The sequence below is a fragment of the Malaya genurostris genome, chromosome 3 (assembly GCF_030247185.1).
Source record: "Malaya genurostris strain Urasoe2022 chromosome 3, Malgen_1.1, whole genome shotgun sequence".
NCBI lineage: Eukaryota > Metazoa > Arthropoda > Insecta > Diptera > Culicidae > Malaya > Malaya genurostris.
Genome location: NC_080572.1, coordinates 80,267,307 through 80,293,605, shown reverse-complemented (window position 1 = coordinate 80,293,605; position 26,299 = coordinate 80,267,307). Strand labels below are relative to the sequence as shown.

The following is a 26,299-nucleotide window of genomic DNA, read 5'->3' as shown; positions in this document are numbered from 1 at the left end:
ACTCGATTCACACGTGTTTTTTCAGGCAGTTCGTTTAAGTGCTTAAATTCTGAAACACAAAATCAAAACTGGAGCAATGATCTCAAGTAAACACGTTATTTTAGACGTTGCCGTTTTTCAAAAAAATAATATTTTGATTGTTAATGATTCTGATTTGAAGAAGTGCTTTTCATTGTTTTGCTATTCAAATGTACATCATTTGAGACATTAAACACACCATTCCATTTAATGTGTGTGTGTATGCGTGTGTGTGTGTGTGTGTGTGTGTGTGTGTGTGTGTGTGTGTGTGTGTGTGTGTGTGTGTGTGTGTGTGTGTGTGTGTGTGTGTGTGTGTGTGTGTGTGTGTGTGTGTGTGTGTGTGTGTGTGTGTGTGTGTGTGTGTGTGTGTGTGTGTGTGTGTGTGTGTGTGTGTGTGTGTGTGTGTGTGTGTGTGTGTGGGTGTGTGTCAAATTATCTCACTAGGTTTTCTCGGAGATGGCTGAACCGATTTTGACAAACCAAGAAGGTCTTGCGGTCTCATATAAAATTCTTGAATTTCATCCAGATCCGAATTCCGGTTCCGGAGTTATAGGGTACAGTGTGTAAAATGTTGTACACCGTCACTTAAACCGGCGAAACAAAATACGTAAAAAAAAGTTCTAAACTAATCTCAAAACAACACAAATCGAGAGCCATTTTCAGTAGGCAACTGAACAAACCGATTCCGGCTACCCTTTTCTCAGCGATGGTGTGACCGATATTTACAAACTTAAATTCATATCAAAAGTCTGATGGTCTCATATGGAATTCCTGAATCCGACTAAACTGGCGAAACAAAAACCATAAAAAAATTTCTAAACTGGACCCAAAACCGTTATTCCAAATCTTAGGGTCAAAGTCTTATGGTCCAACTGAAAATTAATGCGTATTTTCGGATACAACAAAAATTTAAATCGTCGTTTAGAGTACGATGGCAAAATCGTATTAAATAATCAACAATAAAATGAATAAAAACTATTAGAGTTTGTACGTCATGTTAGTTGGTGGCCCTATGAACCGACTTCGATTATACCGGTTCTCGGGTTCGGGTAATGGAAGTGCATATAATAGTGAACCAACATCGCTTTCTTTAGAGTAACCTACGCGAGCAAAGTACTGTTTCATTCTGTATGTTATACAAGGTAATGCACAAACAATCCTTTGGTTACTTCTAAAAATCGAAGAAAAACATTTTGAACAGAATACCACAATAGTATGAGAAAGACATCATTATACCACTAGGTGGATTAAAACAGGTTTTTGTATCTATCTTGCCTTTGATAATGCTAAGCTAATGAAATTATTTTCCGGTTGGATCGACTGAACTTCGCAGTTAATATTTTTAATAAAAAAATTATAAGACTACGTGGACTTTGAACAACAATCAACAATCAATAAAACTTTGGATTGTTCTAGAAAAAGATAAATTGGTTTGTTCTAGGCATCTCAACTAAACTCGTTATATATCTCAAAAGCCATTTTGGTCATTTGGTGTATTCTCACCAGTAATTTGAAGCTGCTAACGTTGTTTCCCGATCAATATATCGTATCTAAATTATTTCTCTTTTTAATACTTGTTAGAAAATTTTGTTAATTTGATTACTAACAAAACCAGACTTATATTAGTACTATATACGAAAAAAGTTTTTTTGTTATAAACTTGTTACTGCTTGATGATCGGGTTTCTTTCCATCCCTTCGACCACTACACGGGCAAAATACCGCTTCAAGAAATGAGCAAAACGAGTCATGATTTGGGGAAAATAGTATATTTTCATGTTACGATAATACACCATGATTAAAAGTTCTCGGATCATGATCCATTTGGACTGATTTCGTTGAAATTTAGCGTAACGCATTTGACGTTGTTCAGGCGTTATGTTTTCAAATATGAAGATTTTAAGTATGAATTAAATGGAATGGTGTGAAAGTGTGTGGCGTATTGTTTATCCAATTCAACTAATGTCTCAAATAATGTACATTTGAATAGCAAAACAGTGAAAAGCACAACGAATTTCTTTTAATCTGAAGCATCAACAATTTGAATATGTTTTTGAACAACCACGAAACCTAAAATAACGTGTTTACTTGCGTTCATTGCTCCATATTTGATTTTTTGTTTCAGAATTTGGAAAACATAAACGAACTGCATGAAAATACACGTGTGAATCAAACCTCTTAAAAAGATACTCTATGTTGAATTCTTGCAAATACCGCGGATCGATTTTTCCTTTTTTGTTTTTTTTAAAACATCGTTTGCAAAATCGTCTTATTTGAAATATTTAGGTGAATTAACACAGCTTGTGTTCTTATATCTATGAAACAAATTAATCAAACTTGTTGAACAAAAATAAACTTATTTTCGTTAGATGGTGCTCCTAATTTACAGTCGAAATTATTTTTCGGTTTACGTTATCTCTCGGAATATTATTTTAACAACAGTCATATCGAATATGTAAGAATACATTCAGATAAATTCATACAAAATGTAAAACTTATGATGTTAATTTTCGGTTCATTATCTTTATGTTGTCAATTCTCTGTCAGCCGGTGAGTAAACGAACACAATTATAAACTGAATATGCCTCTGGATCAAGTAAAAATTCTCAGTAATTCATGCTTTTCAATGTCTGCTTTTTGTCTTACCATTAATCTATTAAACAATCCATCACATCACTTGAGACAGAGGGTTCAAAGTGATATCCAGATAGAAAATTGGAGTTACGAGCTTTAAAAGAAATACATTTCTCAAGTAACGCATTTTCGGATCATGATTAATTTTCATGGGAGAAGACTTTTTGCTCATGGTTTCATGAGAAGTTAAAATGATTGGTTTCATGATTTTCTAATCAATCTGCTTGTTTCGGCAGCCAATGGAGCAGAATATTAACACAGAAAAACATTTTTTGGAAGAATAGAATATCGATTCATTGAATGACGAAATGTATAATTGTCGTGAAAACCCATCCTACCGACAAGCGAACGGCAATCACCGAACTCAACGATATAACTGAAATCTGCCAACTCTGGATGGCACAGTTCACATTCTAACATGTAGCTATTGACCGTCGAAAAGTAAACTCTCAAATACAACCACTACGCAACAGCTCAGCTCTCTGCTTATGTTAGCAACACTATATGCATTTTTGTTTTGATCCCTGTTCTTCGCTTCTCACTTATGTGCTGCAGCACCCACGAAGTACACAACCCCACCCAAGCGAGAGTACCTGGCGTGAAAACCACTATCAATCCCTGAGAGAGCAGCACGTGAACGTTCGTTTGCCACCCACCGCCTCCATTCAGACGAAGGAGGTTCGCCAGAGAGGGGCGAACAACGATCGGGCGGGAAGGCATAAACACGGCAATATTCATCCAATTACGATTATGTCGATGGTTATGGTCTGTAAAAGGGATGGGAGCGAGGCGTGGGAGTGAAATGATTGAGGCAGGATCTCATCAATTTTTGTTCTATCCGTACAAGTCAGAGCAGAGAGCGGATGTTGTATTCGGGCTTTTGCTCTCTGTTTTGATTTTTTCATTCGCATCCGTATGAGCATTCCGGAGAGAACGGACATTCTGCGCAACCGAAGGAATTGCTTCGGCTGGAGTATGCTTCATCTCGGAATGCTCGGTTTCTCAATCCGACGGTGACGAGTGTCTGATGCTCGCGGACCAAAATTCGTCCCGTCACTTAAAGTGCGGGCTACGAGTTGAAAGGATGTGTTTGCATTTTGCTACTGTTTCGCGGCGTTCACCTTCAGTCTGTTGTTGGAGTGTTTGAGGCGGTGGACTCAGAAAGTGATTTGTGTCTGCCTTGCTGCAGTGCAGAGTCAATGGGAAGGACGTTGTCAGACACAGAAGAAAGCGGGAGAGCATAATAAACTAAGTGATATTAGTGCGGTGTGATAGATGGTCGCTTTTGGTGGATTGAACCGCTTGATTGGTATTAAGTGGAAGAGTGGAAAATTGGCATGAAATTGAAGATTTCGTAGACGTTCGGCGGATATCGGAATCAATCGAGTGAGAGGAAGAATCGCGATTCGATAGAGGGAATTCTTACTGATTGTTATTTTGTACATGTGATGCGTACTAATTGTGTAAATAAGTTAGTGGATCAGAAAGCTGCACTGTGCTCTGCTGGTGATTCGGACAAATTGTTGTGAACAGATATTTTTGTGAGATTTCAAACATCCTGTACTGGTTAAGCGTGTAAGTATAATTAATATTTGTTTCAAAAGCATTGGTAAATATGTAACAAAGAATAAAAACTACTTATCGTTCACTCCTGGTTTCATCCGAAATGTTTGAAAACCTAAGAATACATTGAATTGCCGTAGAGAAAAGATTTTCTCCAGACCAGAAACAAATAATATCAATCCAAACAGAACAGTTTATTTCTCAAGACAAACGTGTTTGAGCTGTGAAATTCGTTCATGCAAAACCAAGCAATTTCCTTGGTACCGTAGAAAGGAACCGGTCAAAACTCTAAATGTTTATACTTAGGTGGTTTTTTTGCGTAGATAGGAGTGCCTTTTAAAAATAAACGTAAAAGCTTCATTTTTGCTGCATGCCATAGAAAATATGTTCAGCAATTTATGATAAAATTTTGCATAATACGGACATAAGTCACAGTTTAAGTTTAATCAGAGTCAAAGCAAAAACATGATGCGTATTTACGTTTCTAGATCCAGTACGACACTGTAAAGGATGAAATATGGTCGCGTTTGTGGATTTGACAGAACTGAACCTTTGAACAGTGTTTTGACGCTATTAGTTGCGTGCCAGAAACATCAGAAACCGTTCTACTTTCGGGTAAAATCCTCCAAAAAGATGTTCACCAGATGAGTTTACACTGCATAAATAACGCTTGTATCCGTACTGTATTTTCGACCCAAATGCTATGTAATGTTGTTTTTGACGTGAATACGGAATTATGGAACGCCTTTTCAAAATTCACCTTGTGAATGAATTAATCGTGAGTATCTCGAGTTGTATTAATCGCAAAAACATAATTCTTTATTCATGTCTTCAGAAATATGATCAACAATTTATTATTGAATCTTCAATGGTGGGCGATAACCATAAACAGCACAAAAATTGAGTCTTTTTAAACTTTCGTAAACAATGAGAAAAACTACAAGGATCAGCTCCATGGGGTTGTTCGAGCTATTGATGTGGAACAAGGCAACCAAAATTTCTAATGATTTACAATCAAACAGTTCAATCAATCGTCACACTTTTGAGAGTCTGCTTAGATAGATCTTGATTAGGAACCAACACCGAACATTGCTTGTCTTGATTTGTATTTTTTTTATACCAACGAAATTACACCAATATTCCAAATGTATGCAATCATATCTTTGTTCATACTTGCAATACGGGTTTTGATATTCAAGCTTCTCTTCGCCAAGTTTCTGCGATTTCGATTGAAGCGATAAACTTTTCCTCATTATCAATCGAGTTCATCTTATATAATTTAGAAATCAATCTTAAGCACTCAAAATTTACTCTGGGTTGTCAATTTCTCAGGCGAAACGACATAACATGGAATTTCATCCGAGATTGCATGACACAAGATCAGAGCATATCAATTAAAGCTTCAAATCGTTTTATGGCACTTTTTGTCTTGCTATCTAGCAACAACCTACCTCTAACATGCTACGCGTAGGACTGAAACGTTAGCTATAATTTAACTTCTATTTATAGATTCGCGTGCTTCCAACAGCTTCGCTTTTGCATCGATTGACCAATCAGAGCGATACTTTCCCATAGATATATCGCTTACTCCTTCAAAACCGTCGTCTATGGCAGGGAAATCCGATATGCCGGAGATTTTTAGCAAACAAAAAGGACACTGTTCGCTACTAATCAAAATTTCAATCATTTATAATTGAAAATACGTGACTGGATACATTCTAATCGAAACCTAAAAATATTTCCATTCAAACGATGAAATAATATCAGTAATTGATCCAAATAGACTGAGCTGTAAGAGTTTAAAACCTGACCACATTTCTACATGTATTTTTCCTTGAGTTTCTGATGTGCACCCCTATATAGAAAATAAAGATGTGTTCCACATAAAAACTCATCGCGCTCGCTTGTTTTTTTCGCACCCGGACCAAGGTTTTGAGGTAATCAGACACATATCAGTTCCAAAATTTTAGAGCTAAATTCATGAACTGAATTGTTGATCTGGATTTGAAAACTGAATTCTGAGATTGATCTAGGATACGAATTAAGTTCTTGAATTCAGTTACAGTTCCTGAATCCTGGTCCAGAATTTGGGTGCTGGTGTAGATAAATAAATGAAAGTAAAAAAGTGAAAACATCGGATAAATTCCATTCCATTCATTTCTTTTTTAGAAACCTTACAATATACGCAAAAACTGTCCAGTTTTTCTCCACTGAATATAACTACTACTAGTATAAAATTGTTCCTTGAATGTTTTGCTCCCATTTGATATGCGTTATTAAATAGGTGGCAGAATATGTTTATCATCAAAATGTCGCACTTTAGAATTCATGAATCGCTACGATTCTGAAAGCACTAAAATTGACTAAACTTACACAATCAAACAACTATCACGAACAATTCAATATTCGTAAGTGTGAAAAAACCATTACAGTTTTATTTGTATTCACGTTCTTCAGTTATATCTGTTACAATACTCGCCTTTTCAATGAAATGTTATGTTTCTTAGTTTGTACTATATTTTCCGATTGAAATGCATGGAATTTTTACATCGAAAAATAAATACAAATTTATGTCGCATCGAATTACGATTTTCCGAAATACAAAACGTCAGAGAGAACTGTGGCAACATGTAGCGAATATAAATATTCTTTTCCTCATTTTCACCATGGAATTTTCATTGTTCAATCTTGATTAGAGAGTTTCGATAACATTTATTCGTTTGAAACAATAACCAACAAACTGTCTCCACCAAAAAGAAAAATCACGCTGAACCAAAATCTTTGTCGAACATATCCGTTTAACTAAAATAACAAAAACAAAAAAAGAATGCAAAGTTTTGCGCTAAAAATGTGGCCGCTAAGATGATGAAAATGAATCATGGTATGATTTATTTCTTTTGTTTTTATTCACTATTTTTAAATAAAATTACAGTATGTATTTTATTTAAAAATGGTGATTAAAAATAAAATTACAGTAGGTATTTTAAAAAAATTATTAAATTAAATAGTGAATAAAAACAAAAGAAAGTAATCATATCATGATTCATTTTCATCATCTTAGCGGCCACATTTTTAGCGCAAAACTTTGCAATCTTTTTTTTTTTTTGTTATTTTAGTTAAACGGATATGTTCGACAAGGATTTTGTACTGTTTTTTAAGTCAATTCAAGGATAAAACGAATAAAAGTGCACGGTACATAATAGTGTGAATCTAATTGTGAGGGCCTGTTAATTTTCATTACTATTCTTTTGCGATAAATATTGAGATTTTGTCCTATTAACTTACTTCGGCTACATTTCACCTTCACTGTTAATTTCATATCAATAGATAGATATAAAAACCTTTCTCATGTCAATCATATTATCATATATAATACTGTGGTATTCTTCTGAATAATTTTCTTCAATTCTTAAAAGAAAACCCGAAATCGGTTTGTTTGACCGTCTACTGATAAAAACTATCAATTGGAGAAGATTTGAGGTCGATTTAGAAAACTTTTTACGGGTTTTCGCCCTTTTCAGTGATGGTATGAAATATTTAACACACTTTACCCTATATTTCCGTACCGAAAGTCGGATTCGGATGAAATTCAGGAATTATGTATGGGACCACAGGACCTTTCATTTGAACCTAAGTTTGTGAAAATCGGTCGCGCCATTTATGAGAAAAGTTAGAACATATATTTTCATTTTTTGCACATTTTACCCCATAACTCCGGAACCGGAAGTCGGATTCTAATAATATTCAGGAATTTTATATGAGACCACAAGGCCTTTCATTTGAATCTAAGTTTGGGAAAATCGGTTCAGCCATCTCCGAGAAAAGTTAGTGCAAAAAAACGTTATATACGCTCACACGCACACACAGACATTTTGCGTACTCGTCGAACTGAGTCGAATGGTATATGACACTCGGCCCTCTGGGCCTCGGTTCAAAGTTGGTTTTCACAGTGATATTATAACCTTTCTATATGGGAAAGGCAAAACTGTCATTCTCTTAGCGTTTTTGGATCATAGTATTATCTTATCATATCACATATATATTGTAAATATTATAATGAATTTTGAAACGAATGATTTTTTATTGGATAAATTTTGGTTTTACTAAGAATTTAAAAATGTCTTCATCGTAATCAGTATTACTGTCCGATTCGGAATCAACATTCCAACAAATTTAGGTTCGTTTTAATGCTACTCTCTGTTCATTAAACAGGTTTGAAGCTCAAATGGCTATCACTTACGGTTCCGGTGATATAATGGTATAAGTGACGTAAACATCAAAACTGACTACCGCTCAATTTTCTCGAATATGGATTATCCGATATCAATAATTTTAGGTTTAGGTGAGTTAGGTGAGTTTATTTCATCGGTCGCATCGAAATTCCATGCTTCGTGACATATTTTAAATTTATTCAGTATTACCATCGTGGTGGAGTACAGCTACTAATATTGACATACATGCTGCGATGAATAATAATTATAATGATAAGAAAAACATGTTCAATCACAAAGCGTGCTACGCAGCTGGTTAATATTACCCTATTTAGCTTGAATATTATACACAGAAGTAACAGGAGCTCAGGATTTTGCTACGCCAATTCCAACACTGCGCCTACTGCGGCGCTCCTGTTACTTCTGTGTATAATATTCAAGCTAAATAGGGCAATATTAACCAGTTGATCGAATCGTCTATTTGATCTTATAGTAATCGGTGATAATAGTAGCTCAAAATCACTACCGATTACGTGTGACGGAAGATCAGCATTGATTTTGATTGCTGTGTTTCAAAAATCACTGATCAACTGATCTCAAAAAGATTAGTTGTACACTCACTTCTGCCGCGGTACATGAATGCGCGAACGAGTTTTTGTGAGAGCATCTAAAGCTCTTCGCCTTCGCATGATTGGCTTCTGAGAATGAAAGCAAAGGCTATAGCAGGATAAGCATGTAAAATCTGTCTCCAAAGGGAATTCATATTGTTATATAACATTCGAAAGGTCATAGACTGTAAACTATTTTCTCAAAGTTTCAACCCTTTTACTGCCATATTGACGGAGCTAGGGTGGTTCTATTGATTTTTATTTTATTTGATTTTTGAAGAAACTGCTTCTCCGAAAAATTTGAAAAAAATCAGGCATGTTTAAGGCATTATGGGGATGCTTTACAACTTTTTTCAAAATTTTTGAAAATGTATTTCTTTTATTAAAAAATACTAGAAAATTTTGAAACATTTTTGCCTTTCTCATATAGAAAGGTTATGCAATCACTGTGAAAACCGACTTTTGAACCGAGGCCCGGAGGGCCGAGTGTCATATACCATTCGACTCAGTTCGTCGAGTACGCAAAATGTCTGTGTGTGTGTATGTGTGTGTTAGAGATGGTCGGGTATAGAAATTCTTATACCCGAACCCGACCCGTACCCGAGTGATCAGCAAAAAAAATTATCCGTACCCGACCCGTACCCGATTAAAAATTTAAAAAATTACCCGTACCCGATCAATAATAATAATTACCCGTACCCGACCCGTACCCGATAAAAAATAAAAAATTTTACCCGTACCCGACCCGTACCCGATTAAAAATTACCTGTACCCGTACCCGTCCCGAATGAGTAGTAAAAAGTTTACCAAAATTCAGGATGGAAAAAATAAAGTGTTTTAGATAGCGAGCTAGATAGAGCGTATCAGGCTCTAGTTTGTCAGTAAAATACATTAAAATGCTTGTTTACATTTAAACATATAAACAAAGACAAATAATAAAGACATGTATGTGCTTACAAATCTATATATATAAAAATGGATGTAAGTTTGTATGTTTGTAACGCGATAACTTCGGAACTACTGAACGGATTGCCACCAAACTTGGCACAGGTACTTCTTGTATTTCAGAGATGGTTTAGGGAGTATATTTATATGGGAGGGAGCGTAGCACGTGTCATTACCAAGGGGGGGTCATGAAAAAATTCATATAACTTGACAAGAGTCGATACGTTTTGAAGACCGTAGAAACATTTTGCATACCTTAGATATGACTATATGGGGGGTGGATGTAGCAAGTGTCTTTAAATAGGGGGGTGTAGTGTTTAAAACGGCATAATTCCGAAACTACTGAACGGATTGCCACCAAACGTGGCACAGATACTTCTTGCTCTTCTGTGATGGCCATAAGGATATTTTAATGGGGGAGGGAGCGTATTAAGTGTTCTTAACAGGGGGAGGTCATGAAAAAAATTGACTAATTTGACGAGAATAGATACTTTTTTAAGACCATAGAAACATTTTGCATGTATTAGATATGATTATATGGGGGGTGGATGTAGTAAGTGCCTTTAAAAAGGGGGGTGTAATGTTTGTAATGACATAACTCTGGAATTACTGAACGGATTGCTATCAAACTTGGCACATGTACTTCTTGCTCTTCAGAGATGGTCATAAGCGTATTTTTATGGGGAGATGGAGCGTAGCAAGTGTCATAACTAAGGAGGGGTCATGAAAAAATTCATGTAACTTGATGAAAACCGATATTTTTTGAAGATCTTAGAAACATTTTGAATACCGTAGATATAATTTAATGAGGGATGGATGCAGCAAGTGCCTTTAAAAGAAGGCTGTAATGTTTGTAATGGCATAACTTCAAAACTATTTAACGGATTGCTATCAAACCTGGTACATGTACTTCTTGCTCTTCAAAGATGGTCATAAAAATATTTCCATGGGGGAAGGGAGCGTGGGAAGTGTCCTTAACAAAGGTGGTCATTAAAATATTATCTAATTTGACAAAAATCGGTACTTTTTGAAGACACTTTTGCACAACTTAGATAAGATTATAATGATATTCTGTGGAGAGAGGCTGTAGTAAGTGCCTCTAAAAAGGAGTGTAATGTTTGTAACGGCATAATTCCGGAACTATTGCACGAATTGCTATAAAATTTGGTACAGTTATTTCTTGCTCTTCAGAAATAGTCATAAAGGTATTATTATAGGGGAGGAAGCGTAGCAATTATCATTAACAGGAGGAGGCATGAAAAAAAATTCAAAAATTTGACAAGAATCGATAATTTTTGAAGATCATGCAAACATTTTCAATACCTTAGATATGATAGATATGGGGAGTGGATGTAGCAAGTGCATTTAAAAAGGGGGATGTAACGGCATAGCTCCGACACTACTGAACGGATTGCTATCACACTTGGCATAGGTGCTTTTTGTTCTTCAGAGATAGTTTTAAGGGTATTTTTAAGGGAGAGAGCGTAGCAACTATCCTTAACAGGGGTCATGAAAAAATTTATTTAATTTGACGAGAATCGATACTTTTTGAAGACCATAGATACTTTTTGCGCAACTTAGAGAATCGACATTTAGACTAGAAGGAGGGTTTTTGAAAATAAATTTTATTCTCCCATTTTTTATAAAACAAGAGAGTGGCAAGAATTTCAAGGTCGTATTTTTCTTTAAATAATTTTAAAAGTTCTGGTTCCATTTTGCGGGGAATTCAAAGAACTAAGGGAAAATAGTCTTTGTCTGTTTATGAACGTGAGTTTATTCAAATCTCAGCATAACTACAAAACAACTAAACGAATTGCCATCAAGTTTGGCACATGTACCAAAGGTGGGAATCGATATTTTTTGAAAAGCATAGATACTTACTACACTACTCAGGGTAATCATGAAGGAGATCTGTAGTACGTTCACTGACAAATTTCTAGCAACTAAATGAGGTTTGTCGAGAAATGAAATTTATGATTATTGAGAGATCTGAGATGGGGCACTGATCATTCGCAATTTGAACATGAACGGAGTATTGTTCGATCGGGTTTCCGTCTAAGTTATGTTTCACTACAAGAGTATTTCACTAAGCAGGACAACTTCGAGAAGTTTTTTCGGTCTTCCCTTCACGAAACATTTCCGAGCAACGCCGGGTAATTCAGCTAGTATTAAATAAAAATCTGGTCCGTTCCCGGTCTTCTGAAATGACCGCACTCACCGCTTGGTGGAGCGCGAGATTAATTGCATTGTTATCATTTCGACCAAAGTGTGCCATGAAATCTCAATATATACAAATGAGCTAACGTATCGAAAGGGTTCTCACGGTTTGACATTGGCATTATGAATGCGATGATGGGAACTCAGCAGTGCAACCAATTTATCACCATTGGTGCCAGTTTCACGGAGGACCGTAGATGTGCGCCAAAAAAAGATCGTGACTGTCATGTCTGGAAATTCGTTTGTGATATAAATACACTGTGAAGCATAAATAGATTTCCAATGTCTTTGGTACTTTATACTCATTTACAAATGTCAACAAAAGGGAGTAATATCTACTCAAATTTTTCAAGAAGCATATTTATCCAAAATGTCGTAATACCCATTCTATTCAATTTTTGGTAGGTATGGTTTTTACGAAACAGTGCGACTTTTGATCCAATTCTTTAGAACCACAAGTAAGCGTGCTCATTATCTTGACACACAAATAAAAATTCACATTAGAATCACTTGAAAAATCACGAACATCCCCTAAAATTGATAGAGTATCATCGGTTCGTTTACGTGAATTGACCAAACATCGAATAATTCACGTGTATTCCCGGTGTGAAAAATTCAATTTTGAAAATAGTGAACTGTGAGTCCTTCAAGTGTAAGTAGTTTGAACATTTGTAGGTACTTTGTAGGTACACGTGAAAATTAAGGAGATATTCACAAAAGAGAAAGTAAACATTTTTTACCCGACCCGACCCGTACCCGAGTAAGCAGTAAATTTTTTTTACCCGTACCCGACCCGTACCCGATCGAAAATAAAAATTTTTACCCGTACCCGACCAAAAACCCGTCGGGTACGGGTACGGGTCGGGTTTCGGGTAAAATACCCGATACCCGACCATCTCTAGTGTGTGTGTATGTGCGTATGTGTGTATGTAACGTTTTTTTGCACTAACTTTTCTCGGAGATGGCTGAACCGATTTTCACAAACTTAGATTCAAATGAAAGGTCTTGTGGTCCCATACAAAATTCCTGAATATTATTTGGATCCGACTTCCGGTTCCGGAATTATGGGGTAAAATGTGCAAAAAATGTGAAAATAAGTGCCCTAACTTTTCTCAGAGATGGCTGAACCGATTTTCACAAACTTAGGTTCAAATGAAAGGTCTTGTGGTCTCATACAAAATTCCTGAATATTATTTGGATCCGACTTCCGGTTCGGGATTTATGGGGTAAAATGTGCAAAAAAAGAAAATATGTGTTCTAATTTTCCTCATGAATGGAGCGACCGATTTTCACAAACTCAGATTCAAATGAAAGGTCCTGTGGTCTCATGCATAATTCCTGAATTTCATGCGAATCCGACTTCCGGATCCGGAATTATGGGGTAAAATGTGCAAACAATTGTGAAAATTAATGCATTATTTTTTTCCTCAGAGATGGCTGAACCGATTTTCACAAACGCAGATTCAAATGAAAGGTCTTGAGGTCCCATAAAAAATTCCTGAATATTATTTGGATCCGACTTCCGGTTCGGGAGTTATGGGGTAAAATGAGCAAAAATAAGAAAACATGTTTTCAAACATTTCTCATAGATGGCGCGACCGATTTTTACAAACTTAGGTTCAAATGAAAGGTCCTGTGGTAACATGCGCAATTCCTGAATTTCATGCGGATCCGACTTCCGGATCCGGAAATATAGAGTAAAGTGGGTTAAAATTGTATACCATCTCTGAAAATGGGGAAAAATCTTAAACAATTTTCTAAATCGACCTCAAATCTTTTCCAATTGATAGTTTTTATCAGTAGACGGTCAAACAAACCGATTTCGGTTATTCTTTTAAGAATCGAAGAAAATTATTGTGAAGAATACTACAGTATTATATACGATAGTATGATTGATATGAGAAAGGCATCATTACACCACTAGGTGGATTAAAACAGGTTTTTTTTCTCTCTTCCAATTTTTGCACCACCCTGGATTTTTTAGTGATAAATAAAGAATTTTTTAACATGTTCAAGTGGTATGTTTCCATATTTTTTAAAAATGTGGACGACCAAAATATTTGATTTTTTCTAAAAATTTAATAACAGTCGACCATGCGTTCCCATTAAATTCTAAGAGAAGGAAACGCATGGTGCTTTATCTTAGCAGTTTCTAGTAGTAGTCGACCATGCGTTCCCATAAAGTTCTCTTAAAACGGAAACGCATGGTGCTTTGTTCTAGTAGTTTATGATGCAACTCAAGCGCAAGGCTTAGAAATCAAAGTAACGAAAAGAAGGAAATGAGTATCAACCTTCGCATAATACATACACGATCATACTTCGGGTACAACCTAGAAAGCTACAAAGCGAGAACTTACTGGTATGTGGTTCATATATGAATGGTAGTAATACATGAACGTCGCGAGTATCACACATATGAAATTCGGTTATGGCAGTCAAGAACTAGAGCGAGTGTCAGTTTTTTACGTGTTGCTGATGGATGTAAAGAAAGAATAATGAAAGAAAGAATGAAAATTTCATTACAGTGTCAAAAGTTATCATAAAGATATGTTATCGAGGGATGTGTACAGTTTTCTGGAAAAATGTATAATAAAGATAAAGTTGGAGTTTTGTGTTTGAAAACTTCGATCGAATATCTTTATGATGGTTTTCATGGTTTGTAGACTGAGAGCGCTGTATATTTTTTTATTTATTCTAAAATTTGAAACAACAACAGATATAAAAAAATAGTGATGCGTTATTTTTCATTTTTGAGTTATAACCTTTGCATAATTTCAAATCAAGCATTTATCGACCATGTCTATTAAAAAACTCGAGAATCGATCTCTTTAATTTTTGGGTATATTGTGTAGAAAGCTCCATATTTTCCAGAAAATATCTGAGAATACATAATTAACTCAGTAAGTGATTTTCACTCTCAGAGGAACGCTTCCAGGTTTTTACAGGTTTAATATGGTCAAATATCATTGAGCTTCGTGATATGCTGGTGTAAATGAGAAAGATTTATTCGTATTTTTGTTCAAATTGCGAACGGGAAGTTCTAATAAGATAATATTATCAATCCTTGGATTGGAACGAGTGCAACAAGTATCGGAATATAGTAGCTCTGGAACAGAAGCTTTTGAAAAGGATGTTCTGCCAAGTAATTTTGGATTTAAAGCTTTATCACGAGATGACCCAATTGAGACACACAGATCACAAAAAAGCTATTCGGGCCGGTAATAAGTCTCAATTTTAAAAGCTTACAAGTACTATATCGAGTACACTACAAATTCGACTGGATATTTGGGAATCCAGCGCCGTTGCTGTGAATGCGTTATTGGCAATAGAACTGTTGGTTGCTGTTCACACGAGGCCGCCATTATTCACTACCTTTCCTTATGTTCGGTTTTTATCCAGAATTGTGAGACCGGCGAAAATATTGTCAGAAATGCTTAAATCAGAACAGCTACCAAGTGACGATGATAATTCTATAGAATAAACGAAAAGAATCAGAGAGAAAATGTGTGCATTGAAACAGCAATGTATTTTTATAATATTTTTATCCCATCTCCTATTTAAATGAAAAATACAGTCAATAATTTTCAGAAATTTTTTCGTGACCTTTCTTACATGAAACTTCTTAATCATTTCATAAAGACAATTGAAGTTTCAATTTAATAATTGACCCTTTTGAGTCTTAGTTCTGACTCCTACTGCGTCCATTAGTTCATCCAATAGCAAAATTTTATTAAAAATGATGTGCTGATGAAAAAAACTCCAAGTGGGTTATGAAATCAACCACAAAATGTATAAAAATTTCAGCTTATTTTAAAATTTATAGCAGTTCATCGTTTGGTTTAAATAATATGATATTTAAAAAATAAGAGGAATATGCTTTATTAAACTCAAATTGATGTGACTATAATTAGTATTATATTAGGATAAGAATTCTATGTGAAAGTGGTGCTACGTATTTATGGAAAAACAATTCTAAGAAATCGATTCCAACCTTCATCAGTGGCCACTTTTGTTTGACACCAATATAAAAAAGAAAAAAATAAATTCACTGCTGTTTCAACTCGCTATGTATTCAGTGAAATGTACAGAGCTGGCAAAAAGAAAACCGCGTTGTACGAGACCCAACAGTGCAAAACGATTTGACCATTTCATGAAACACTATCGAATCATCGAATTATATACAGTCACTCGCTGTAGTTCTTGACTGCCGTAACCGAACTGCATATGTATGATACTCGCAACGTTCATATATTACTACCATTCATATATAAACCACATACCAGTAAGTTTTCGCTTTGTAGCTTTCTAGGTTGTACCCGAAGTATGATCGTGTATGTATTATGCAAAGGTTGATACTCATTTCCTTCTTTTCGTTACTTTGATTTCTAAGCCCTGCGCTTGAGTTGCATCATAAACTACTAGAACAAAGCACCATGCGTTTCCGTTTTAAGAGAACTTTATGGGAACGCATGGTCGACTACTACTAGAAACTGCAAAGATAAAGCACCATGCGTTTCCTTCTCTCAGAATTTGATGGGAACGCATGGTCGACTGTTATTGATTTTTTAGAAAAAATTAAATATTTTGGTCGTCCACATTTTTAAAAAATATGAAAACATACCATTTTAACATGTCCAAAAATTCTTTATTTATCACTGAAAAATCCAGGGTGGTGCAAAAATTGGAAGAGGGAAAAAATATGTTTCAAAATTTTCTAGTATTTTTTAATAAAAGAAATACATTTTCAAAAATTTTGAAAAAAATTGTAAAGCATCCTCATAATGCCTTAAACATGCCTGATTTTTTTCAAATTTTTCGGAGAAGCAGTTTCTTCAAAAATCAAATAAAATAAAAATCAATAGAACCACCCTAGCTCCGTCAATATGGCAGTTAAAGGGTTGAAACTGTGAGAAAATTGTTTCCAGTCTATGACCTTTCGAATGTGGTATAACAATACGAATTCCCTTTGGGGGCAGATTTCACATGCTTATCCTGCTATAGCCTTTGTCTCAACGCAATAAAAAGAGTAACAATTTCGTAATAATTGAAGTTTTGTTACCCAATTTTTAAATTCACGGTGTTCGGTTTTTTGATTCACAATCGGAAATCTTGATTAACATTTTCGTGCGCAAAATGGGCTTATTTCCACCTCTGCTTCAAATTATAATCGCAATTAAAAATCATAATGTCATTTTTTTAAACAGTGCGAATTCAAACAGTTGAAATCGAAAAATTTATCGAAACAAACTAACCCATTAAGGAATAAAAAACATGTTTTTTTTTGTTGTTTCAAGAAACAATAGCTACAGTATCGAACGAGATTTTCTAGTGTCACTATTTCATTTTCATATCACCGTTGTGATAAGCCAAACTTTAGTTAGTTTAACAATGTTTTTCTTTGCGTGTACAAGTACGGACGATGCATATTGTTGTCGAATGTTTTCTTTCGAATAGCTTCGAGTCAAATTGCAAATTGGAAAGTGTTTTTCACAATCTTACAAGAAAAAATTGTAGTGTGTGTGGGCATATACGTCAATCGGAACGTTATCGTAAGTTTAAAATGTGTATTATAACAGATCATTGTTCTTTTTTCGTAAATAATGGTTTGATTGATAAATTGATCTTAATTTGTTCAAATTTGCTTATTATGGTCAACTCATACAACAAAATATGTATATGAAACGTGTCCAAGAGTTGATTCGTTTCCATCCAATGATTTGAAAAATATTTTTTTATTTCTGCAAAGACTCGAGATTTACGGAAAATTCATTTTGTGCATTATACAAAACATGACCTTTTTATGGCTTTCATGCTCGTAAGTAGAAAAATTATTGTAACCGTTCATTTGAGGTTGTTGTAAAGTAAAGGTTGAAGCTTCCGTAGATGTTTTCAAGATTATGATAAAAGAAATATTTTATTTAAATATGATCAATACCTGACGGGGAAAACAATGGAAACCGCGAAAATATTACCGCAGATACGGGACTCGAACCCGTTGCTAATCCCTAACCGGGAAAATTGTTTTACCAATTAAACAGCCCTGCGCTCATGTCAATTTTCTAATCTGTTTTCCCCGTTAGATGTCGATACCTGATACTGGGTAAAAATAACCGAAACCTGACCCGAGTCCGTATCCGACGAGTATTGGTCGGGTTCGGGTACAGAAAAAAATATGTTTGTCGGGAATGAGTGGAGATTTTTTCATTTCCTACTGGTACAGGTCGCGTTCGGGTTGAATAATTATTTTGGGCTTCAGGTTTTTTTTCGTGTTTGGGGACTTTTTTCGGGTTCTGGTCGGGTTTTATTTTCAATCGGGTACGGACCGGGTTCGTGTTTGAAAAAATGCTTACACGACCATTTCAAATTCGCATGTCAATTTTCCGATCTATTTTCCCCGTGAGATTTTGATCATATTCAAAACTAGGTCAAGACGACTCTACGTCTTAACAAAGACCAAAACACAAGTCGTTGAATATTTTATTTGTAATATCTTAAAAAAGAACGTGAAGCTTTGCGCTAAAAATGTGGTGGATTTTTTTTTCACCGAGGTGGGACCAAATGGAAAATCAAGTTAGCAGCCCTCCAAAAAAAATTATAATATTAATTATAAATTAATAAATATAGAATAACGATTAATTAATGTTTAGTTGGTTTAGCGTAAAGTCGCCATAACTAAGTTCAGCTCGCCATAAACAGCTCAGGGTGGCGGAAATGGTAAACGCGTATGCACGGATTGCATAAGTACTCATGTTCGAATCCTGCCTCTGAGCGTATCTTTTTCCAAAAAACCATCTTTTCTGTAAGCTCTTCATTCATTTGGCTTCTTCAATATATGTTTCCACAAAGTCATTGCAAAACTGAAATATGGAATAGTTGAAAGGTGTCTCAAATAATATACCCATTCCATTGAAATTAGCCACTATGGCAAATAAATACAATATGCATACAAATACAGAAATAGTTCCATTATATTTGTGTTTACCATCCGCAAATTAGCTTAGAAGCTCAGCTTACTGTTAGTGAAATCTGTCTGCAAAATGTGGTCTACAGGTGAAATTACGCTTTGGTTTATGGTAACCCTCAATTTTCTCTGGAACAATTCACTACTGTCGTCAACTGTTCTTGGTAATGAAAGCTACCTACAATAGGAATTTTACGGCAGTAACTGTTATCGATCGAGAGATAATGTTGATTGTTAATTTCGACAATTTACCTTTTTGCCCCATTCTTCCCTATTGTTTTTTTAAAGTCGAGTCGCCTTGAATAAAATTCCAACTCTTTTAAACATCAATAAAATTTCATTGATCAGACCAAAAATCGATCAATCCAAAAAAACTGATTACGATATTTTCTTCCATCAGGATGATCAAATCAAATCATTGTGTTTGTGCAATCTTTATTTTTGTTTATGAATGCCTATACTGAACAGAAATTTAACAGATCGGCTGAAAAGTTCGTATCGTTTCTATGAGAGGGCGCCACTAGAATTAAATCCATACCATTTTCAGTTAGTATCAACCTTCAAAGATACTTGTATAAATTTGACAGCTGTCTGATTATTAGTTTGTGAGATATTGCATTCTGAGTGAAGCTACTTTTGTTATTGTGAAAAAAATGGAAAAAAAAGGAATTTCGTGTGTTGATGAAACACTACTTTTTGATGAAAAAAAGTGCCGCCGATACCAAAAAATGGCTTGATGAGTGTTATCCAGACTCTGCACCGGGCGAAGCAACAATGCGTAAGTGGTTTGCCAAATTTCGTACGGGTCATATGAGCACCGAAGACGATGAACGCAGTGGACGTCCAAAAGAGGCTGTTACCGATGAAAACGTGAAAAAAATCCACAAAATGATTTTCAATGACCGTAAAGTGAAGTTGATCGAGATAGCTGACACCCTAAAGATATCAAAGGAACGTGTTGGACATATTATTCACGAATATTTGGATATGAGAAAATTTTGTGCAAAATCGGTGCCGCGTGAGCTCACAATCGATCAAAAACAACAACGAATTGATGATTCTGAGCAGTGTTTGGAGCTGTTATATCGAAATAAAACCGATTTTTTCGTCGATATATAACAATGGACGAAACATGGCTCCATCACTTCACTCCGGAGTCCGATCGACAGTCAGCTGAGTGGACTGCACGCGATGAACCGAACCCAAAGCGTGGAAAGACTCAACAATCGGCCGGTAAGGTTATGGCGTCTGTATTTTGGGATTCGCATGGTATAATTTTCATCGACTACCTTGAAAAGGGAAAAACCATTAACAGTGACTATTATATAGCGTTATTAGAGCGTTTGAAGGACGAAATTTCAAAAAACGGCCTCATTTGAAGAAGAAAAATGTTTTGTTTCATCAAGACAATGCACCGTGTCACAAGTCGATGAAAACCATGCTGCAATTGAACGAATTGGGCTTCGAATTGCTCCCTCATTCACCGTATTCTCCAGATTTCGCCCCCAGTGACTTTTTCCTGTTCTCAGACCTCAAGAGAATGCTCGCTGGTAAAAAATTTAGAAGCAATGAAGAGGTAATCGCTGAAACTGAGGCCTATTTTGAGGCAAAGGACAAATCGTACTACAAAAATGGTATCGAAAAGTTGGAAGATCGCTATAATCGCTGTATCGCCTCTGATGGCAATTATGTTGAATAATAAAAACGAATTTTGGCAAAAAAATGTGTGTTTCTATTAAACGATACGAACTTTTCAGCCGAACTGTTACGTCTCTGTTTTCTATATAGGGTTGAGCATTCAAAATACTGAAAATATATTCATACAAACAGCAGATATTACTTGAAGAATTCTCTACGAATCAATTCGAGTAGATAAAACTATATAATTTAGATAATTAGTGGTCGAGACTTCAAATGATCACGAAATATGTCCTCTTTTTCCTGTTTCCCAAGCCATTATCGTGACCTCTCCTACTAGAGACGACAATCCCGTAAACATAGTATCACTAATAATCAAAACGGTGACATGACAGCATTTTAGTAATGAACATTGAGATGCTTAAATGACAACAAGTGTGGTTTTTCATTTTTGAATTTAATTTTTATTCTTGACCGACTACCGGATATTCGTTTATGTTAGAAGGATCACATAAAGAGGTAAGTAGATTTAGATTCTTTGATTAAAATCCTACAAAATGGATGGAATTTTGTTCATTTTTTTTTTAAATTTCGTTTTAATTACCTATGTCGTAATGAAAAATGCAACCTCTAAATAGTGGGGTAAATCCGACCACTTTTAAATGCCATCTTGCTATGGAATTGTTTATTTGTAAAATTAAAATCAGTTTTTTTCACAATTGTTAGTAATTACAAACGAAAGGCACACAAACACCAGGTGTTCAGTTCGAACCAAAAACATTGCCATGCTTTTTGAGCATTGAATCGAATATCTCTGATTAATTATTTTGCTATTTCCATTTTTCCATAATCCTACTATCTCTCATTAAATAACATAGCACCTATTGATTTATCATAGGCAAACCACTAAACTTTTTCGTAAACCGCTTGCTAGTCAAGATATGAATGAAATGCTATGCATAGAAAAGTGCACGGAATCCTAACATTGTATTTGGTATATATAACGACTTGGTCCGATGTAAAATAAACGTTTTACAGGCAAAACCAAAGTACTAGGTAACCGTAGAAAAAAGAAATTTATCACTCCACTGAAATTTCAATTATACTGAAAAAGGTGAGTGCTTAATGTCAGAGGCAAAGCAAGATTGCCATGAATACGAACAAAACTGACATGTTTCTTCAACTTATCCCAATATTGATGATCTCATTAGTTTATTGAATGTGTAAATTATACTAGCGTTTACCTCCTCACTTGGTAGATTATGAAACAGTGTCTTATAATGTACGACATCAGGTATTGTAACTCGCAACAAAATTATAGAAATTAGTGAATTCTTTGTAAAACTGGTACTTCTAGAAAAAGGGGGTAGCCCGTTTGGCATAATGGTTATTTGGCATAACAGTTATTTATCAAATGGTCTTTTGGCATACTGATAATTTTGCATAATGCCATTTGTCATAATAATAATTAATAAACCGTTAATTGTACAAAAATGGCGTTCAGGAAGAAGTTGTAGGGAATCGATCGGGCACTTTAAAAAAATATACACTGAAAATAAAATTTTCTCTATACTTACAAAATAATCCGAAAAAATTAAATAAAAAAAAGCATGGTTTTAATTTTTTTTGATAATTTTTATTTTGAAGCTGTTATTAAAACCTACAAATTGATGGCTATCCCATCCGTGCCTTTTGAAAAATGAAGAAGTTACAGCTAAAACAGTTTACGGGTCTCGTTGTAATTCGGAAACCGTTCATCGTACAAAAATGGCGTCCAGGAAGAAGTTGTAGGGATTCAATAGGGCATTCTAAAAAAAATATACACTGAAAAAAATTTGATATTTTTTCTCAATAATTTCGAAATGAACCAAAAAAATTAAATTAAAAAAAAATCAGGTTTTTGAAATTAAACCCATGCTTTTTTTTATTTAACTTTCTCGGATTATTTTGTAATTATTGAGAGAAAAAAACCAAAAATTTTTTTCAGTGTTTTTGTTTTAGGGTGCCCAATCGATTCCCTACAACTTCTTCCTGAACGCCATTTTTGTACAATTAACGGTTTCCGAGTTACAACGATTTGAAAAAGGCAATTATCGTGATATGCAAAAATACAGACGACCTTTTTAAAAATCAGTCGTGAGTAGGATTGACCTCTCCATCGGTTCAAAACTTATGGTTTGCCATACTGAAGCCATGTACAAAGTTTCATCCAAATCGGAGAAGGTCGATTCTGATTTTGTCACTTTTTCGTCTACTCATTCCTGGAATTGCTCATAAGCAACTCACTTAGTGCAAGCACAATATTATGTTCGTCATAGATGATTCAGGTCGAGGCGGCCGAAGGTCACGAATGCGCAGAGATCACCTCTTTCCAGTTTACCCAAAGCTAGGAGCAATCCCTCAGTTATGTCAAGTAAGTAAGGCAGCAGGACATTAAAAACAATGAGACGTAGCAGCATTAGACCTTTCAAAATTGCAGTGAATTATAACAATTTCAATTGAGTAGCATGTTCATCTGTTATGCCAAATCACTGTTATGCCAAATGACCATTATGCCAAACGTGGTAGCCCCGATATGAAAATTTTAAAAAAATTTCAATTTTAAATTATATGGGATTATCTCTTACTATTAACATTTATACCACAATTTGCTGATCACATTTAGGATGGCAAGAATTATTTTGTTTCGATGAGTATAACAAGAGATATTCACGATAAAAAACTTATCCTGCATCTAAAAGACAAATTTTGCTAAGGCCTAAGTGTAAGTGCACCACAGTAACATCATGAGCAGAATTCGAACAATCTGTATCAAATTGAAAACTCAAATTTTGGATCATAATGATGGTTAAGACAAAAACCAAAAGATGATACTGAGGGGTGGAACAATTGTTAGTCCGACAATCGTTGAAAATATTAATGACTAATATAATATAAATGAAATTATTATGTTTCATAATCATGTTTCGGATAACAATGTCTTTTAATATATTTTGTTTCATTATTTTATTTGTTTATTTGCATTCATTTATTCATTATTTTTTTATTGTTATTTATTATATATGTATTCGGACTGATATAAACAAACTAATCAATATCACATGAAAACCGGCTCTCCAAACGGGTAAGATTTGTCACATATTTGATAAAAAATCTAACCAGATAATCAAATATCTCAAATTTAAGTGAAATCGTAACATACCCAATACTTCAAGGTTTAAGGACTTGAACATTTGATCAGATGATAGTAAGCTTAGCTCTTCTATTTTGAACTCCAGTAGTAGTCTCGTATACGGAAACCACTAGTTAGAGGGAGATCTACTGTCTCTGTTCGATAGATTGTTTTTGAGGGAAAGATGAAAATAGGAACATTTGCTTCGAGTTTTCGCGTCGCTGTAACAGCAGTGTTAAACAATTCTCGAACGGTATTGCTTCTTAGAGCCGAAGCAAAGATATTGCATGTCGAGTAATAGGTAAAATAATATGGCGACACTACTATTGAGATTCACATTATTATTACCTAAAAACTCATTTAAGTGCTCGATCTCTATTCACTATACAAGCGTCTACTTTTGCTACATGTTTTTCAAGAAAAAGAAGAAGAAAGTTTTTTTTACTTTTCCAGAAAAGGAAGAAGAATTATTTCCACGAATGCACCGAAGCAGTTATGTATTGCCTTGGAGTTGCAGACTAACTGGTAAGTCACTGTAATCATAGAGATTATGTGTGTCAAAACTTTGAACGCGTTTTCAAATTGGCGGGCGTGATAACTCAAAAATTTCTTAACCGATTCTACCTTCGTGTAAATCTTCTCTCTAGCATTATCATCCAGTTGAACATCAAAAAAGCCAAAACATTCACAATAATTTCCATTTATAACCCATTTTGACATTTCCATTTCCCTTTATAATCCATTTTGACATTTTGAATAAAAAAGGAAAAAAAACGATGTCTTGTAATTGGAGACATAATTAATAAACATGCTTAATTTCAAGACGATATATTTCTATTTAAAATAGGGTTTCGAAAAATGATCGAAGTTCAGTCCGTTCCTCTTTAAGGGCAAAGTTTACTTTCGCAAAAAGACAGGCGAATAAGATTAATTGACCTATCCAATAAGTGAAATTATAAATTAAGTATTTACTATTTTAGATGTTAATCTATTTCTAGGCGTTGATGAGCAGTGGCAGAAATGAAAAATTTTAAAGAACAAAAAGCAACGGCACTGCCAATTGCACTAGTAAGGTCAATTGTTATCGACTTTAGAAAGAGTAGTATTTGGCATTCGGTAAGCCAAATTGAATCTTAGTAGAAAAAAATCGTTCCGGAAAATAACAAAGTCTATTGCGTTTACCATAAAAATGTCAAATATAACATACCCGTGTGTGTGGATGACAATGCCAATGATTTGCGAGTGCATTTCCTCGTGGTCTATTGATGTTCTTAATTATTAAGAATTAATTAAGTATAAAAAAATTATAATTTGTTATGAAAAATTAGTTATCACGAGGCTTAGGTTGCCATCAGAGTGAAAGCGTAACGCGAAGCGTCTAGGTACGCGTGCGAGCTAGTTGCATTTGATCAAAGCAAACCTGTCAGAGTGAACGCGATGCGATAACAGTACATTGCACTCTGACATCAACCTTAGTTTTAGTCAGATTTATTTTTCAAATCTCCAAATAACTAGGAAAATGCGCCACTTGGGTTAATTAGTTCTGATCATGTAATGGTATTCCACGAACTACGGAAAACAACCCTTCTCCCAAGACGCCAGAGCTACGCCTAATCGAAAAATATTGGGACAAGTGCAAACTCAAGAAAAAGCGACACGCGGTTGTTAGCGAATTGCAGTTCAAATAACAGATGCACTTCTTCTGGTTATCAAGGATGCAGTACAACCGGCTGGAAAGATTTGAACGAAACATTCAATGATAGCATTGCTGACGCATCGTCATATGAAATTTACAATGAGGAACGCGGACGAATTGAGCTCACCACCATCCCAGGCAACACCTGTGTGCCAATAACTGACAAAAATTGAACACTACAACAGTCTACGTCTGCAACGGCTAACAATGACACTAACAATTGCCGACAGCAATCAAAACAAAATATTCTTCTTAAAAACGGCCTTATGCAAACTATGAGACAACACACGATATTTTTAGAACCAGTTTGAAATCATTTCAACGTTTAAAAATTTTTCGGTCGTTTGCGTTACTTTTCGTTTTAAATTTAAAATTTTATTGCAAAGTTAATTTGGTGAACTTTAAATAAAACCAAAAACGGAATTGTTACTATTTAGACATTAGCCCTTCTTAAAACAACAACAAAAAACAAAAGTAACAGAGTAACAGTGTAAGAGATGCCATTTATACAGATTTATCTGTATTGTATAGATTTTTGCGTTCGCATACTGATTTAAATCAATGTACAGATTTTATACAGATTTCCTAAATTTAATACAGATTTGTACAGGTTCATAAAAAGTGAGAAGTAAAAATT

At 34.9% G+C, this 26,299-nt stretch overlaps 1 protein-coding gene across 3 annotated transcripts in view; it reads left to right on the top strand.

Moving 5' to 3' along the window:
• The first annotated feature begins 3,694 nt into the window (after positions 1-3,694).
• Positions 3,695-26,299, top strand: part of LOC131437165 (LIM/homeobox protein Lhx9-like) — a 301,131-nt gene continuing 278,526 nt past the window's right edge. For 2 of the 3 annotated variants that reach the window (XM_058606334.1, XM_058606333.1), the window contains exon 1: positions 3,698-4,226. The gene's annotated coding sequence lies outside the window, so the exon portion shown is untranslated. Of the gene's footprint in view, positions 4,227-26,299 lie in introns of all 3 variants that reach the window. The other variant, XM_058606335.1, reaches the window with a different exon arrangement.